We start from the raw sequence: 19462 nt of genomic DNA on the forward strand, positions 1-19462 counted from the left end.
CCAACCCTGCAGGCGTCAGCCACAGGAGCAGTGCTCTGCCCGACTCCGGCCCGCCGCGTCCACCTGCGGGGACACTGCGGTGGCAGTGCCCTCGAGGTACCCCTTTAATATGGGATTGCTCCTCTGGGCCACGGTGGCGTGAGTAGCTCAGTGTCCCGCTCTGTGCGCATGCGCGCTACATAGCCTTGATGTCACTTCCCGTTAGCTTCTGCTTCTTCTTAATTACTGAATGCGTGGCGGACCTACTTCCCATTAGAGGCAAGCGCTTCCGTGCTGTCTCTGTTTACGCTGACCCGGAACAGGAAACTGCCGCTCCAGTGGAACCGTGTCTTTTATGGCTTCTTTGTCGTCACTTCCTGTGAACGGTGCAGGGGACGGGTCACGGGACTCACGGCAACGTAAGGTCCCGGAGGAGCTTCCAGACAAAGTAAGAACCGCGGCCGCCAGTGACACCCGAATCCTCTCCCTCCTCACACAGCGCGGTGTCTACACCTCTAGCAAGAGGGTGGGGGCCGGGGGCCGCGTTAGGAGACCGACCCCGGGCTGCCTGCCGCACCAGCCCCGGGCCGCACATCAAGCTCGCGCACCGAAGCCCCCACCGAGGTCACACACCCTCAAGTGTGCGAAGCCAGGAAGCCCCCAAGACCCAGAGCACGGGGAGTGTCGAGGACCAGGGTCCATACACCCTGAAGTGTAGCCAAGCCAGGAAGACCCGGGAGTCAGGAGGCCCGGAGCTCAAACACGCCCGCGGGCGGGGCCCCAACTATTCCTACACATGCCGGGTCCCAAACACGCCCGTGGGCGGGGCCCCAACTATTCCTACACAGGTCGGGTCCCAGACCTGCTCGTGGGCGGGGCCCCAACTATTCTCACACATAGGCCAGGTCCCAAACATGCCTGCGGGGCCCCAACTATTCCTACACAGGCCGGGTCCCAAACACGCCTGCGGGGCCCCAACTATTCCTACACAGGCCGGGTCCCAAACACGCCTGCGGGGCCCCAACTATTCCTACACAGGCCGGGTCCCAAACACGCCCGTGGGCGGGGCCTCAACTATTTCTACACAGACTGGGTCCCAAACACATCAGTGGGCGGGGCCCCAACTATTCCTACACATGCTGGGTCCCAAACACGCCTGTGGGCGGGGCCTCAACTATTTCTACACAGACTGGGTCCCAAACACATCAGTGGGCGGGGCCCCAACTATTCCTACACAAGCCGGGTCCCAAACACGTCTGTGGGCGGGACCCCACCTATTCCTACACAGGCTGGGTCCAAACACGCCGTGGGTGGGGCCCCAACTATTGCTACACAGGCCGGGGTCCAAACACGCCCGTGTTCAGGCCCCAACTATTGCTACACAGGCCGGGGTCCAAACACGCCCGTGGGCTGGGCCCCAACTATTCCTACACAGGCCGGGGTCCAAACACCTGTGGGGCTCTAACTATTCCTACACAAAGAACCCCCCCCCCAACTATTCCTACACAGGCCGGGGTCCAAACACGCCCGTGGGCAGGGCCCCAACTATTGCTACACAGGCCGGGTCCCAAACATGCCTGGGGCGGGACCCCAACTATTCCTACACACGCCTGGGGGCGGGACCCCAACTATTCCTACACAGGCCGGGTCCCACACACGCCTGGGGGTGGGGCCCCAACTATTGCTACACAGGCTGGGTCCCAAACACGCTTGGGGGCGGGACCCCAACTATTCCTACACAGGCTGGGTCCAAACACGCCGTGGGTGGGGCCCCAACTATTGCTACACAGGCCGGGGTCCAAACACGCCCGTGTTCAGGCCCCAACTATTGCTACACAGGCCGGGGTCCAAACACGCCCGTGGGCTGGGCCCCAACTATTCCTACACAGGCCGGGGTCCAAACACCTGTGGGGCTCTAACTATTCCTACACAAAGAACCCCCCCCCCCAACTATTCCTACACAGGCCGGGGTCCAAACACGCCCGTGGGCAGGGCCCCAACTATTCCTACACAGGCCGGGGTCCAAACACGCCCGTGGGCAGGGCCCCAACTATTCCTACACAGGCCGGGGTCCAAACAAACCCGTGGGCAGGGCCCCAACTATTCCTACACAGGCCGGGTCCACACACGCCCGTGGGCTGGGCCCCAACTATTCCTACACAGGCCGGGGTCCAAACACCTGTGGGGCTCTAACTATTCCTACACAAAGAACCCCCTACACAGGCCGGGGGGCTGCCTCCCCTACCCCCCAAGTATTCACTACAAAAGGTGGGATACAAAGTCACTGCCACAGATTATACATGGGGGACACAGTCCTGGGTCCAAACATGCCTATGGGAAAGTCCCCCCAACTATCCTTACGCAGGCCTGGGTCCAAACACACCCATATCACCAGTCAGGCCCTGGCCTGGTTGACCTCCTTTCTCACGGACCGACCCTCCCCGGTCCAACTTGGGTCTCTCTTTCTCTCAAACCAACACATATGATCTTGCGCCCCCTGCCTTTACTGACCCAGTCCATGGATAGGTTTGCACCAGCAGTTCACATAGGTAGTACAACAGGAAGAAATTGCAGTTCCTGCCTGATCGGAAGAGTAACCATATATTTTAATGGATACTTGTTTTGGTAACTGAGATCCAAAAAAATTAAAAAATGATCAATACTTATTGCAAACACTTACCAAGTGTGGAAATTACAACATTAAATATCAAGTATCACTTGGTCAGCGCCCAAGTATGACTTTTGGATCTCAGTTACCAAAACAAGTATCCAGAAACACTGGGACAGCAGGAGCTGTGTCCTTCTGAGATCCCCATACAGGCGGCAGACTAACAGAGGAAGTCCATACAAGAACCAGAGCAATCTAAACAATAGCACAACCCTTCGTCATTATTCATATATTTTAATGTGTATGAACAACTAGGTGCAAAGAAATAACCAGGTTACTCACCATAGTGACCACCTTACTCGTAGTCCCCTTTCCTCCATACTTATGGGACATCTCTCCGTCCTGTGGGACGGGACCAGAGCACTTTGTAAAAAGCATCCACATTTTTCCAAAAATGTGTCCTTCCTCTCTTTCTTGCGCGGGGCCTGGGACGCGGCTGTAACCCCGCCCACCTTGGCTCCGCCCCCCGCATCGCCCATCAGTCCTTTTCTATTGCCAGGTCAGAGACCCAATAGCAATGACAGAGGAACCTTATTAGAGGGGACGGCGGGTGGGCATATGGAGGAAAGGGGACTATGGACTAGGAGTAAGGTGGTCACTATGGTGAGTAACCTGATTATACTCCTACGTCCCGTCCCCTTTCCTCCATACTTATGGGAGATTCCCAAGCACTCCTTACAGGAACTATGGGTGGATGGAAATACCCCTTACTGAAACAGGTTCTTCAGCACAGCCTGGCCAAACTGAGCGTCAACTCTTGAGCTCATGTAGAGACAATAATGCTTACAGAAAGCAGATGGGGAGGCCCAAGTAGCTGCCCTAGCGATGGACTGCCAGGGGGCATATTTCTGAAAAGCAACCGCGGCTGCCTTAACCCGCACCAGTTGTGCATGAATACCCTTAGGAGGTTTCAGCCCTTCGACGGTGAAACACTCCGTGATGCAGGTGGCGATCCACCGAGAAATAGTCGCTTGCCCTGAGGGTTACCGAAGGTCACAAAAAGTTGAGAAGAACTCCTAAACTCGGAAGTCCTGTCAAGGTAGAACTTAAGAGCTCTTCGGACATCAAGACAGTGCAGAACCCTCTCAGCCTCAGAGGCAGGGTTCGGAAAAAAGACCGGTAGGGAGATCGACTGATTCAGATGGAATTCGGTCACCACCTTCGGTAGAAAGGCCGGGTTTGTACGAAGAACTACCTTGTCCTTGTGAAAGACCAAGAAAGGATGCTCCACCGACAATGCCTGGAGCTCAGTCATCCTCCTCGCCGACGTAACGGCAACCAAAAAGGGCACTTTCCAGGACAAGTACTTGAGGTCCACCGTGGCCATTGGTTCAAAGGGTTTATGGCACAGCGCCGTCAGGACTACATTTAGGTCCCACGGCGGGTGCGTATTATGGATCGGAGGGTAGAGGCGTGTCAAGCCTGCAAAATGCCTCTTCACCACTGGATTAGTCAGAGAATAAGAACACTAATCTGTAGAAAGATAAGCGGAAACCGCTGAGAGGTAAGTCCTGCATGACAGAAAGTAAACCCCTGACTCTGCTAGGGAGGACACGAAGGACAGCACTGTGTCAATCGTGGCCACCCTTGGATCCAACTTCTCCAAACACCAATGACAGAACCTGAGCCATTTACTCCTGTATTGAGATCTGGTCGAGGGTTTCCTGGCTGCCTGGATAATACGCATGTTATCCGTAGACAAATTCAGATGCTCTAAAGACTTGAACTCGGGCAACATGCTGCCAAGCTGAGCGATTGTGGGGAGGGGTGCCACATTTGCTGTTCCCTTTGGTGAAGATGGGGAGTTACTGGTAACCAGATCGGCGGATACACCGACAGGTGTTGAAGTTCTGAGAACCAAAACCTGGCCGGCCACCACGGGGCTATAAGTAGAAGGGAGCAGTTCACAGAGTTCTTCAACTTCCAAATTGCACGGCGAACTAGAGGCAGAGGCGGGATGGTGTAAGCTCTCATGTTGTGCCATGGAATCTCGAGAGCATCCCCCATAGAGGAGGCTCCCAGCCCCCCTCTGGAGGCATACTGAGGAAACTTCTTGTTTACCGCCGTAGCAAAGAGGTCCACCTCTGGTGTGCCCCAACGCAAGAAAATCTATGAGAGGACCTCTGCCTTCAACTCCCACTTGTAGCTGACCACTGTCCGCCGGCTGAGGACATCCGCTGTGACATTCAGCTGGCCCGGGATGTGCACTGCAAGCAGCCAGACACCATGAAGCACTGCCCACTCCCATATCTGGATGGGCAGGTCCATGAGGGGGGGGATGCGTCTTTCCCCCTTATTTGTTGATGTAATACATTGACACCACATTGTCCGTGCGTATGCGGACCACCTTGTTGGCAATGAGCGGTCTGAGCGCCAGGAAGATCGCCAGAAGCGCCAAATGATTTATGTGCAGGAGCCTGTCCTGAGGCGACCAGAGGTCCGAGACCTGAAGATCTAACATCGCACCCCACCCCATAAGGGAGGAGACCGTCGTGATCGTCATGTGGGGGCTGGGTCCTGAAGCCCCGCACCCATCGACAGGTTGCTGAGTGATGACCACCAATCCAGGTCCACTCTCATGGAATCCGGAATCATTATCTGCTTGGAATCCGGGTCCACCGCTTGACGCCAGGAACTCCGAAGAGCCATCTGGGTCCGTCTCGTCTTGAGACGAGCAAGAGGAAGAGCCAGCACGCACGAGGCCATGAGGCCCAGAAACCTCTGGAACCACCAGGTCGACATGCTCTCCGACTGTGCAAACATCTGACACGTGGCTAATAGATCTGCCATTCTGTCCCCGGTCAGGTACACTCTGCAGTCGATCGTGTTCCAGCGAAAACCCAGGAAAATCAGGTCCTGCGAGACCGTCATGGAAGATTTCCGCCAGTTCACCGACAGCCCAAGATGGAATAGGAGCTGAAGGAGAGAGACTGGAGATTGCCTGCATCTGCCAGCGGACAAGGGCTGCGTAAAAGCCAGTCGTCTAAATATGGATACACATGGATACCCTGGAAATGAAGATAGGCCGCAATCACCGACATCATCTTCGTGAAGACACGCAGCGCCCAGCTGAGGCCAAAAGGAAGCACTCGAAACTGGAAGTGCTCCTATCCCAAAGAGAAGCGGAGATATCTCCTGTGTGGGTTCCAAATCAGGGTATGCATGTACGCGTCCTGAAGATCCACAAGGCTGAGCCAATCGCCTATCTGCAAAGAGGAGCGTATCTGGCTGGGCGTGATCATCTTGAATTTCTCTTGGCGTAGGAAAAGATTGAACTGGGAAAGGTCTAGGATGGTGCGCAGGCCAGCCTGGTTGGGTTTGGGTACCGTAAACAGGCGGGAGTAGAAGCCCTCCCCTCGCTCCCCAAGGGGAATGGGTTCCACAGCTCTGATGTCCAGAAGTTTCTGAACTTCGGCCTTGAGGGAGGGCGAGCCCGACAGCTGAAAAGGAAGGTTGAGGGTTGGGGTAGAGGTAAGCGGAAGCCCGCCCGAGCGACTGACAAGACCCATCTGTCTTCTGTGATGGTCTGCCATGCCTCCCAATGAGACGCAATGCGTCCACCGATCGGGGTCTCGTGTGAGTGCGGAAAACCCTCATTTGGTAGGTTTATCGGTGGCGGTGCCAACTGAACTGATGAGGCTGAGGAGCGGGAGAAACACTGCATCCGCTGTTGCCTACGGCGGTTATTCCCCGCAGGGGTATCCACTCTGCGAGATTTGCGGTCGAGGAAGCCCCTAAAACCAGAGGAAGGTCGACTTTGTGACAACGGTCTCTGGGATTTGAAAGGAGCCTTAACCAGGACAGCCTTAACCGTCTGAGTGCTATCCTTCGTCTTGGTGAGCTCTACATCAGTTGTAGAATGGAAAAGCTCCTTACCGTTGAACGGAAGGTCCAACACCTTGTCTTGCACTACCTTTGAAAATTTAGTGGCATGCAGCCATACCTGCCGCGAGGTATCCACCCCCAGCATAAGGCCCCGAGCCGAGGTGTCTACGTGGTGAGCGGTAGCCTCCAGGAGATCCTGGGCCAAGACCCTGGCGTCGGATAGGCCTCGTTTTGAAGTCCTCCAGCTTCTCGACCGGGATATACTCCTCAAACTCTGATAGACCTTTCCACATCCGCATGTTGGCTCCCGCTAATATCAATTCAGCGTTGGCCTGCCTGAGCTGCAAGGCCGAGTTGGCAAAGAATTTCCTCCCTAGGGAGTCTAGGAACTTGTCCTCCTTTCCCAGGACCTGAGTAGCCGTCGTGGCAAGCGTCCCCGGCCAGCACGATCCTCCCCACAATGAGAGACAATGAAGGACTCTCCCAAATCGGGAATAAGGCCAAGACAGAGTGCGGGTGAGCTTAAATGGGAGTTTATCAATGAGAATATGGCATGCAAAGAACTCTGCAAACTCCGAGAGCGCTCTGTCTGACAATAGCAAAGACAGGCGTATATATTTACAAAAAACGTCATAAGAACCTACGCACTATAGGGGGCACAAGTTCGATGGGATTGGGTGGCGATGACTAACTATAGGTGCTGCTGTGATGCGGTTGGCTTTGGCTGGAAGACGTCACTGGTCATCCTCGTGGGTTGGGCTGGGCCTGGCAGGTTGGCTGAGTTCACCCGGGCGCTGTTGTTGTGCCATTGCGGCCAGTGTCAGAGATGAATGTCTTTTCCTGACTTATTTGCCCTAGGCCATGCACACCGCAGTCATTCAGTCATTTCAATATTATCTTCTTTAGTAAATCTTCCAATAGGTTACTCTACAGGTTAATGCAACACAGGAGGAATGTACCTTGTGAGGGGTCTGGCGGTCATACGTCAGGACATGGTTACCAGTGTCCTGTTGACCGGGGCCATAGGTCGAGGTGCTAAGCTTCAGGGCCTGGGACGGGTGGTACAGGTCTTTCTGTCTCGTTAGAAGTTGTTATAGATGTGCCGCTGTGTGTTGTCAAAGTGTTGGGTGTCCTGATTGCACAGGGCCATAGGTCTAAGATGATCCGGTGGGTTATGGGGTTTACGAGGGGGCGCCTTTGGAAGTGTGTGTTCAGGCAGAGGTTTACTGCTGTGCTGTAAATAATGCAGGTGGCGGGCCGTGGCCTTGGGTGCTGCAGAGGGGGCTACAAATCTTTGAAGCGGCTCCAGTCTGGTTGGGGGAGGCGGAGAAGCGCAGCGCGGGCCTCTGCTCTCATGTCTTGGCAACCTTCGCAGGGTGGGAGGGGGAATGGCCTTGCATGCATTTCACAAAGGTATCTCTCTCGTGTGTTGCCGATTTTAGGTAAAAACATCAGAAACATTTGAACACTCTATAATACTTATTCAAATCATTTTGAAACATGCATTTAAATTTTGCTGGATGTGTCTCGATTATACCCAGTCTGAGCACCTTATTCATACACTATGTTTTAACAACTACAGTATTTAGTTATATGCATATACATTTGCAGTAAGTGAGGTAGTATTGGGGTTGGTGGGGTACATAGAAAGTAACTCGCCACTGTACGTGGCGGAGGTGGCACGTGAGGGGCTTAGACATACACGTGTGACGAGTGCATTCTCGCACACTCTTCACATGTGCCCGTGGTATGGTTACATTTGTTTTCTTGTGTACCCTAGCAGCATCAGTTCAGTTGTGGCGCGGGACCGCGGGGCGTGGGGCTTTCGATGATACTCATGAAGAATAATCCCCTGGAAATGCTTTTATCATTTGCACACCACTGCAGGGGTGTGGGTCCTTCACGGCTGGTGTCATGTACGATAATTACACAATTTCACAGGTTTCTTTAGTAAGAGTGGTTGTATGGAGAGGATACATGTGTTAAAAGTGGTTTCTTACATTCATATTTGGGTACCTGTCTGCTTTCAGCAGATGACCATTCTACAGATCTTCCCATCGCCCAGGCCTTGCTGACCGGGTCATTGTGGGAGCAGTGATACACTGCGGAAGGTGAACTGTTACAATGTCAATGTATTACGCTAGATCATGCCCGTCTTGTTCGTGGGAACGGGCTTGCAGCGGATCTACCATGGTGCTGCGGAGACTGGGAGGACTGAAACTTTCCGAAGGTGGGGGCCGCGCTACAGCGCGCTGAGCTCACACCATCTTTAGAAGACAAAAAATGGTTTCTGAGGCCTAGCTAAATTTAATACGTGCGGGCAATGTCTTCAGCAGGTGAGCCATCCACCACCTGGGCCCTGGTGGTAAGGAGGGGACGCCCGATGAGCCATGGCCCTCACCTGGGGTGGAGATGCAGGCCAGGGGGGGGTCCCTTGGACCACCCCTCCCCTACATTTCCCCCCTTTCGTTACTTAAGTAACGAACACTTTAAGTCCTCCAACCTCCTACATTTTTCTTCGTCCATCACTGCCTCATCCCATGCAGATGTGCCTTTTTATGGGCATCCACGCTCTGCACACCCCTCGTAAGCTTTCCCCTCTTCTGGCATACTCATCTGGGGGGCAAGTCAGGTAGATACATCCGCCATCTCCCGCCAAATCCACCCACACCTCCTGGTACCATTCTAATACACGGGGCTCTCTAATGGTGGTGTGCCACGCTTTATCTATGATATCTTTGTCGTGATAGATAGGCACTAGCTGATATCTTGGTGTGTCATCTGCTCCTGTTTGCACCTGCACTTCCTGCATGTTTTGTACTGTCCCACGAGTGTTGCCCATTGTCACCATCATCATTGCACCATTAGGTACTGCGTTAGCACAACATCGAAGGCCCACCTGGCACAGGCAAAAAATTAAAAGGAGGAACACCAAAGCTGGCATCAAAAATTTCACAGTTGTTCCAAGCCATGAGGGGACCCAGGAGAAGAAGTTATCGAACCATGTACTGTCTTCTGCTCCACCTTCCATTTTCATTTTTTCCCCTAGGTTCTGGACTGCCTCGATCACATGGGACAGGGAGCCATTTTCTGCGTCTTCAGAAGGTACGAAAGTGCAGCAGGCACTTCCTATTTTTCGGCAAACACCTCCATCCATTGCCGTCAACAGGTCCAGGACATACCTGTTTTGCATAGTCATCAGTCGTAAAGCCCTTAGTTCCACCTTGATTACGTTGAACCCTTCTTCAGTGTCGTTCGCCAGCTGAATCAGTTCCCAGCGTGTTATTTGGAGCCATTTTGCATTTGCTCTTGCTTGGACGCTTGAGACCAGTGAGGCAAAGAATGTTTCTGCTGAGCTGAATAATCAATATTTATCTGGGATCTGAGCCAATAGTTCTGATGATTCCTTTGATATGTAGTTTGATGCACGTCTGTTACGGGTCAGCACTTCTCCCTTGCTTCCGGAAGATAGGACGTACATTTGCGACTCCGCAGTTGGCTGGGCTGCACTCTGTTGCGGGCGTTCCTGTGTCTTTTTGCTCCCGTCGATGTGGCTCTCCGGTATTACCATTAGGGCTCAGTGCAGAGTGGCCATTGAGCAGCTGCCACTCCATGACGGGGGGAGTTATAGGTATGCCTGGTTGCCGCATACCCAGTACGTGTCCATAAGGGCAGCTGTCCCTTTTCTCAGATCTGGGATGGTGAGGGTCTTGTTACAGCTCTTGTTTGTTCCCATGGAGGTCTTCCCCTCTCTTTTAAAACATAGCTCATAGTCTATTTCGCTCTGTAGTTTGAAAGGTTTTTCAATGGCGGTTACCCAAGTTAGTTTTGAAATGTGTTCTTTCCATACTGGTGTGTATGTTTCTTCTATCCACTGCAATTTCTCTGGTGCCACACCTCTCAGTGCTTCCGCCTTGCACATTACTTCTTCATCCTTCCACTTGTTATCAGAAAAAAGTGTCCCTTGTATTACAAAAAACGGTTCTTTCAAACATATCACCCCTGCCGTCTTTGGATAGCACTATTTCTCGTTCTGCAGCATTTGAAAAGTGACTTTGTGTGCCTGGAAGGTGTTCTTAATCCTGCATAACGTGAGATGAAGGAGACATTGGGCATCTATAATTGGCAACTCTTTGGGTAGCAATACTTTGGGTGTACCTGAAGCGTGAGGAATGAGGGAGCAGACATAGCAGCTCTCATTTGTTGTTTGTTTAGCTGTGGCACTCATATCCGCATACCATTTATTTGTTTGGTGGGGGTGTCGTGGGTCTTCCATCTTATCTAGACCTAGCCCATAGTACTCATCATACTTTCTCCTCCCTGCTTCCCTCTTCCGTCTGTTGTTCTTGTTCCTCATGTACTTCTCAACTCCCTGGGCGAGGGATAGAATAGACCCCCCTTTCCCATTCCCGCCCCCCGTGGCCCATGCATCATATAATATTTTGTGTATTGCTAGCAGCTTTTCTTTTTCGTCCCTGACGTTATCTTGCAGGTCATTTTTTAGGGTGGGGGCAGGTTGGCTGGTGGGGGTGTTATACAACCATGATATGGCAGACGGGCTTCGGTCATTAAAACTGCGAGCATTATACCTATACATCACTGGTGGAGATACTGTGTTGTTTTGCGTTCCACCCTGTGGCTCTTTCTTTTCTGATATGACAACATTAGATGGTGTGGTGCGATATCCCCATACAAGTTTAGCTCCGTCCCATACCAGAAAATCACCTTCCCTTACAGTGACACTTGCAGTTACATTGGTCCTAGTGGTGCTGTTAATCCCAGTGCTGTTAATCCCTCCCCCCTCGTTCATCTCGATAGAGATGAACGCTATAAACCAATATGTAATCAGACCAAGCATTAGCATAAAAAACATCGTAATGCATACAGATAATCCGCACTCATACGAATATCTACATCTCTCATTTAATAATTGTCTCATTCTACTAATTCTATCCGTTGCAGGCTGCCTGTTAGATGCCATGGTAGTTCCTGTTTGAGATATAAAAGTGCATTAAGTGCATGCATGTAAACGTTTTGTTGGCACCATGAGTGCCAATATATATATTGATGGGGAATGGGAGCGGGTAGGGTTGTGGGGAAGGGTATTCACAGACAAGGGTGTAAACATGTCATAATTCAATCACTTCATTAATTACATATAAGTAAAAAAAAAACATTTTTTTTTCTTTTTTCTTCCCAGTGGTATGTAAGAAGAGAATGCAGCAATACTTCATCAGTCACTTTCCCATTCACGTGCATTGCTGACGCACAAACACAAGTTAACATTCAGACATTCTGTTCAGTTCAATCGGTTGCTGTTGTCTGTGCCTCCTCATCTGCCTCCTCTTGCACATTATTATAAGCTCTTCGCACGTCTGTCAAGTGTATCCAGTACCTCAAGCCCTTCACTTTTACAGCTGTGGGCGTGCAGAACACTACCTCGTATGGGCCGTGGAACCGTGGTGCATTCCATCGACGCACAAAACTCCTGACATAAATTAGTTTGCCCGGCATTAGCTGTAGCTGTTGCTCAGGCTCTGTGACAGACCCCGTTATGTTCCCCTCCTCTCTAGTGAAGGGTGGGGAGAGCTGCTTTGATATTACGCGCGCTGCCCTTGTTAATTTTTTCAAATAGTCCGTGAATTCTTCTCCCAATATCGCGGCGCTCCTGTGTGCATCTGAGTGTTCACGTAGTGGGGAGTGTGCTGTGTGCATCCGTCTCCCAGTCACGATTTCGTGCGGGGACAAATGGTGATCTTTACTTGGTTGATTTCTCAGTTCAAATAGCGCAAGGGGCAGACAGTATATCCAATTTTTCTTCAATGAAAAGCATAGTTTTGATAACCTGCCCTTTAACAGTCCGTTCATCTTTTCCACTATGCCATTGCTTTGAGGGTGATAAATCGAACACAATTTATGTTTTATTCCCAATAATGTAGTGACTTCCTTGAAAAGTTCATTCACAAAATGAGTGCCGTTGCATGAGCGAATTACGTCACAAATTCCCCAGCGCGGGAACACTTCCCTCACTAGGAACTTGGCGGCGCTTTTAGCATCAGGTCGCGCACATGGTTCAGCTTCCACCCACCTTGAGAATGGGCACACAACCACGATCATGTACCGTGCGCCATTACACCTTTCCCCCATGTCTGCGTAATCAATGTGTAGTTCTCTGAATGGGCCAGTGGGTTTAGGAATTGTTCCCCGGAGTGTGCGTAGTGTCATTCCTGAATTGTAGATCTGACATGTTGTGCATTCCATTGCTAATCGAGATACGTGCTCCTGGAGACGGGGCACAAACCATTCTTCCTGTATTTCTGCTGCAATGTGCTGTTTGGTATTATGTGCGGGGAAGTGTAGTTGTTGAAACGCAATTTCTAGTAACTGGATGGGCATCACCACCTTCCCTGAGTTATTTTGCCGCCATAGCAAGTCTGTTCCCGACCTGCTGCACCCTCGTTTAGTCCACATCAATTGTTCGTCTGCGCTAGCTCCTTCCTGCAATTCTAGTATTTGTGATATGGGCATCATGTTGTACCCTTCCGGGGGCTCTTCGGTTGTCTTATGCCACAGCATGTATTCACCTACGTCATATTTCTGAAAATAGGAAGCCTCCTTGGCGGCAGCGTCCGCTGCCGCGTTCCCCAAAGACACAACGTCTGTGTTGGATGTATGTGCTTGGCACTTTACTATTGCTACTGCAGTAGGGTTTTGTAGGGCCTCAATTAACTCTTTCAACAACTCTGCATGCTGTACTGGTGTTCAGTCTGCCCGTCGAAACCCCCTACGCCCCCATCTTGCTAGTCCTCCATGTACTGTTGTTGTCATGTAAGCTGAGTCTGTATATATTGTCACTGCGCAACCTTTTGCTGCATGTAGTGCTTCTATGAGCGCAATTAGTTCTGCTGCTTGTGCGGAGTAGTGTGATGGGAGGCGGTACTGCACTAGTGTTTCATACTCACCGTCTTCTAGCCTCACTACTGCCATGCCAACATGTTTTTCTCCCGTGTCCACGTCAATAGATGCAGACCCATCCACGAAGTACACTTCCCCCTCACTCAGACCGTTCTCACACACCACTGTGTCCTCCCCTCTTTCTCCTGTGTAGGTCGCGCAATCGTGGTCCTGCATGTCCTCTAGTGTGCATGCTTCTGTAATGAATGTGGCGGGGTTCACTGTTTTGCATCTTACCACATGGATGTTGGCACTAGACAATACAATCTCGTAGGCTGTCGCCCGCTGTGTTGTCAGTGTGCTTTTTGACCTCTCAAGTATTGCAAATAATGAATGTTCCACAAACAATGTCACAGGGCAACCCATTACTATTGTGGCACTTTTCTCAATCGCGAACGCGGCTGCAGCGAGTGATTGCTCGCACGCGAAATGACCTTGCATCACGGCATCCAAAGTACCACTATAGTAAGCCAATGGCTTGTGTCCTAGGGACGTCTTTTGTGTCAGTACAGCTGTCATGAGTGTTCCCTTGCAGTGTGAGAATAGGTAAAATTTGCGTCCATAATCAGGGTTTGCTAGCACTGGAGCGCTTGAAATTAGCTCTTTTAGTGATTGAAATGATGTGCTCATTTCTTCTGACCATTCTATTTTTTTGTTCTCCTGTTGTGCTTGTAGGAGGGGTCTCGTGTATGCTGCATAGTCTAATATCCATGCGCGGCAATAATTGCACATCCCCAAGAATTTCTGCATGTCTTTCACTGTTGCGGGTTCTCCCACTGATCTTATTGCTTCTACCCTGTCGGGAATTATTCTTTTTCCATCTTTTGATATGAGCTGTCCCAGGTATAAGACCTCAGTCAGGCAGTACTGTAGCTTCTCCCTGTCTACCTTGTACCCCTTGTTGGCCAGTAAAGTCAGGAGCGTTGTTGAATCTTTTCTACATGTTGCTTCGTCTTGTGCACATACTAATAAATTGTCTACGTACTGAATAATCGTACTCTCAACTGATATGCAATATGCGGTTGAATATGCTCGGGCTCTCACAGTATCCTTGTGGTAGTCTGCAGTGTTCATATCTCTTACCCCCCAGTGTGAATGCTGTAAGGTATCTACTCTCTTCAGCCAGGGGTATTGAGAAAAACACGTTTTTCAAGTCTACTACTGTGAAATGTGATGCCACTTTCGGGATGCTGCATAGTATTGATGCAGGGTTCGGGACTAGAGGGAACTCCTTCTGAATTACGTCATTTAGGGGGCGTAAGTCCTGTATCATCCTCCAAGACCCTCCTTTCGCCTTTTTGATTGGATAGATACATGTGTTACATGGGGAGTTTGAAGGCACTATTATCCCTTGTGCTAGTAATGCATTTATTGTCTCTTTTATCCCTTCTTCAGCTTCACGGGACAATGGATACTGTTTAACTCGGGGTAAAATTGCTCCTTGCTTTAGTTTTATCACCACAGGTTGTACTCCGTGCAACAGCCCGACATCATGGGGGCCTGTGGTCCACAAAGTAATTGGTACGAGTCTCATGTCGTCATCAAAAAATGACGGTGGTGCTCCCACCATTGCCATCAATTGGACGTGTGTTTCCCTGGCTTGAATCAAAATGTCACAGGGCATCGCTATTTCCATTACTATCTCACCATCCCCTTCTGTGTCTGAAAAGAGATCCTCATCTGTTATCTCTCGTAGGGCGATGTTGGCATTTGTACACAGCACTGTACGCCACTCGCATCCCTCCCTATCCATTCCAATTGCAGCAATCCTTTTCGCTGACACCTGTACAGCATGCAAGTCTAATGATACCACTGATCCTGGTGCTGTGTCGGGACACACTATGGGGCGGAAGAGGAACTCCGCTGGGATCCTCCAGTCCATTCTTCTTAGTTCTGGAATTATGTGGGCCAAAGTTTTTAGCCCTTCAATGAACATTTCCTCATTTTCCGGCAGCCCTCGTACCTCCTGTGTGGTTGTGTAAGCTTGCACTACCAACATTGCACGCAAGGGGCATATCCCGGGTGTAGAACACACTATTCCTCTCTCGGTAAATGATATGGTCATGTTAAGTTTACTCAGGAGATCCCTCCCTAATAAATTTATTGGTGAGTTTTCATAATACAGTAAGGGTGTCTTTACAGTTTTACCCCCCACTGTTACATCTAATGCTTCTGTGTAAGGAACTTCAATTACAGCCCCAGAGAACCCCTGCATCTCTAACTTCCGGTTAGATAACTGGAACCGGCCCTCTCTGATACATGATTTTTCCGCTCCCGAATCAACCATGAATATGAACTGCTTGTCTCCTATCTGCGCCCCTACCAATGGTTCCTCTGCTGCATTGTAGGTTGTAGACAGAACTGGACACGCAAGTGTTCTCTGTGGGCTGTCCTATGCGGGGTGTCTCATTGCTCCCCCCTGGTTAAAGACACTTCCCGAACCCACTGACATGCCGTTGTAAGGTGCTGGTACGGGGACCCCGTTTGCTGTTGTCGCGAAGGGGTTGCCTGGCGCATACTGCATATTGTCATTGTTTTGGGGGTGGTTCTGTGTTCTATACTGGTGCCCCTGTTGCTGCTCAGCATCACCTCGGCCTGGGTTTCTCAGCTGTTGTTGTCCCATTGGAAGACCATATGGGCTCCCCGGGTGAGGGTGGCCATACTGTTCTACCTCTTGGAACCCACCGTTGGGTCTAGCTCTGCACTCCCTGGAGTAATGCCCCCACCGTCCGCAGTTCCAGCAACTCCCTTGTGCGCCTCTAGGGCCCTGCCATCCATTTCCTCCCATTCCCCCATACCCCTGTCCACCTCCTCTTCGGCCCCTGTACCCACCTCGTCCCCCTCGAGGGGTCCACTCTTGCCACTGAGGACCACCGCCTTGCTCCTGTTCACTCCACTGCCGCTGTCCTGCTCCAACCCAATTAGTTGCCACCCTTCCTTGTATTGCTATCAGCCCCTCCTCCTCGTCGTCTCCCTCCCTGCCGTGTGGGAGCGCGGCTACTGCTGCTGCAACCTTCACCAACTTTGTCTGTACTAACTTTGCCTCGTCTGCCAATCTTTTCTGCGCCACCTCCTTCTCCCTCTCTTTTATTCGCTTACAATGGTGTACTATTATGCTCTGAATCTCAGGCCATCCCTTTGCTTCAATACCTGCTATTTTGTCGAGCGCCTTTTGCACTTCTTTGGGAAGCCCTCTTTTTATAATGAAGTAAAATAAAGATGTCGATTGATACCAGGGCGTGCCCGTTTCTGCTCTCCGCATCTCTTGGACCCGAAAAATGTAATCCATAGCCTCCTCCCCGTCATTCATTGTACACTGCATTACTGACTGTAAGTCTGGCGTATCTGGGAATGTTTCACGTAAGGCATCCCACACCCTGGCACGCACTGTGTTAAAGGAGGCCCCATCATGGCGGTCGCAGTCTAATGTTACTCCCGGGAAACCGGCCTTGACCCATACTCTCTCAGCCTGATCCCCCACTGCTGATACAAGCAAGCTCTTCACATCTCCTATTGCTAGGGGTACCCCAGCAGTGTGCTTCTCAAAGGCGTATATCCACTTACTTGCCCCTCCCGACAGCGGGGGCAATAGTTTTAATAAATTGGCTTTATCCATCTGAGCCCATGGGATATAGTTAGGCCTCCCTCGTCCCCTGTGTATCAACGGGAGCTGTAGTGTTCCTTTTGTCGTTGCATCCGGACCCGTTTTGGCTGCTGAGGTCCCCAGTGATGCCATTTTCCCCACTCTGTTCCTTAATCGCCCCGTCCACTCATCATCCAGGGTTCTCATTGAACATGTACCATCCCCCCCTTCGCTTCCCCCTCCCATTGCCATGCTCAACCTGTCGCTTTCTTCTAACTCGTCCCTTATTTTATTTATTTTTATTTATTTATTTTATTTATTTGCATTTATAAAGCGCACAAAACTGCCCTGGGGCATCGTGGCGCTGTTACAGCAGGCTTGGTCTTGAACACAAACATAGGAATATGTTTACAGATGTAAACCGAGTTACAGAGTACGTTTCACAATGGTAATAAACATTGAGCTTAGAGGTTATGCTATGCTGTGGTTACAATGCAAGCATGAATGTGCATGTGGAGGACTTTAGCGGAATAGGAAGGTTTTGAGGTTTTTACGGAAGGTGTGGTATGATTTTTCGTTCCTTAGTGAGGTAGGTAAGGAGTTCCAGTTTTTAGGTGCGAGGTGTTGGAAGCTGGTTCCTCCCGCCCTGGAATCACATAGTAATTCCTCTCTATCCCCCATAGGCCTTTCGTCATTGACGATATCTCCCTCTCGTGTCCCTATTTCTATTATTCGTGTCGGTTCTTCTTCAATTCTGAACAGTATCTCACCTTTTTTCCACCCCTCTTCAGGTTTTCTATTCTCACCTGGTGCTCTAGATGTGCGCCCTGATCGAACCGCATTAAGTGCTGTTTGCTCGCACATGTCTTTTATCCTCGAGAGCTCATCTTTTGCTATTGAGAGTCTTGATTGTAAATCATCTGTGAGTTTCTCTATGTCCACTCTCTGTGTACTTACCTGGGCTCGCTCCCTTGTACTTTCATATGGCGGGGGTGCCGTGGGCCGGCGGGGTGTAGTAGTTGTCGGGGGAGGCACATATGTGGGGTCACTGTATCCTTCTGATGGCACAGGCTTGTTTAATATCGGGTACAAACTTATTACCTCTACTGGTGGCGCTACACTTGACAATTCTTTAACATCTTTCTGTATCATTAGTGGGTTGTCTGTGGTAGACGGGAGATCAGGATTTGATGCTGGTGTTTTAAGCGGTGGTATCTCTTCAAATAACCTCCAGAGATCTAATACTTCTCTCCTATTTTGCAACTGCTTCCCCTTGTACTTCAAACAAATGCATGTGGCCACCATATCCAGAACACTTATCAAATGACCCTCCCTCGGGCCATATCTGGGGTAACCCCTCTCCCTTCAACTCGGTTATCCATTGGTCGTGATATTTCTTAATCTGCTCCGCGTACCCTGGTAGATACTTAAATATGTGATAAGGGTGTTTCGGCCCCCATCCCTGTGCCCTCCTAGTACTTGTGTGTCTCTGTGTGTCTGCAACTACAATGTAGGTGTATTATCAATATTATTTTTTGTTTTCTGCTTCACAATCAATAACAGGCTCCTTTGTACTCTTCACCTTGTCTGCGTAATACAAAACTGGATGTACACAGTTTCTATTGTATTCTCTTTGGGGGGCACATACAAGAGCAAACCATCATTTACTTTGACAATATCAACCCGGAAATCAAAAAGGTACCCACTCACTTCACCGTGTCATTTTTGTCTTCAAAAGTTCTATCCGGTCACACTTACCATGACCATTTAACTACTATACATTCAAAGCCGTTTTACACATTCACAACATCAACTTGTCGTCTGACACATGCGAGGTGCACACACCTCTTGGTAACACTCTATTCACAATTCACGCCGTCCTCCCTTTCCTCCCTAACCGGCTGTCCCTGTCCGTTTTACTTGGATCTATGGATGCGCATATATATATATATATATAGGTCTGCTCTTCCCTCTTCTAGTAGGACTCTTACTTTCTCCTTAAGTTTGTGTTAATCTCACTTTTTATTTTCCCCCTAACCCTAAAGAAAAGAAAGAAGTAATAGCGGTCAGTAATATATTCGCAGTGCCCCCTTTTGCTGAGAACTTTTATCTTATAATCCACTTCTTCATATATTCCCAGTACTAGTCAAGATAGCACTATGCGGCGCCGCCTTCCACCCCCTTTCGGAGCTAGGTTCCCGTCACTTTTATCTCTTATTCACCTCTTACTCCTAATGGCCATATGCAAGGAAAATTTTAGGATGATCCTTAGTAGATCTGCGTACCCCCTCTTCGTTCCCTGTCCTACACTTCTTCCCCCACTCCCTTTACAATCGCTCGCACTCAGTACTCACGTGCCCGTCTTGAACCGATAGTCTCCGAAACTGGGTCCGTCCAGGCAGTGTCGCCGTCAGCTCAACAGTCAGCCCCGGCTCCGGCGAGCGGTACTCAAA

At 50.4% G+C, this 19462-nt stretch overlaps 1 protein-coding gene across 1 annotated transcript in view; it reads left to right on the forward strand.

The window, feature by feature from the left end:
- Positions 1-268: 268 nt before the first annotated feature.
- LOC138489455 (zinc finger protein 135-like) overlaps positions 269-19462 on the forward strand; it is a 122651-nt gene continuing 103457 nt past the window's right edge. The window contains exon 1 of the mRNA XM_069617177.1: positions 269-427. The gene's annotated coding sequence lies outside the window, so the exon portion shown is untranslated. The remainder of the gene's footprint in view (positions 428-19462) is intronic.

Source organism: Ambystoma mexicanum, chromosome 9, assembly GCF_040938575.1.
Source record: "Ambystoma mexicanum isolate Mex_15411 chromosome 9, UKY_AmexF1_1, whole genome shotgun sequence".
NCBI classification, from domain to species: domain Eukaryota; kingdom Metazoa; phylum Chordata; class Amphibia; order Caudata; family Ambystomatidae; genus Ambystoma; species Ambystoma mexicanum.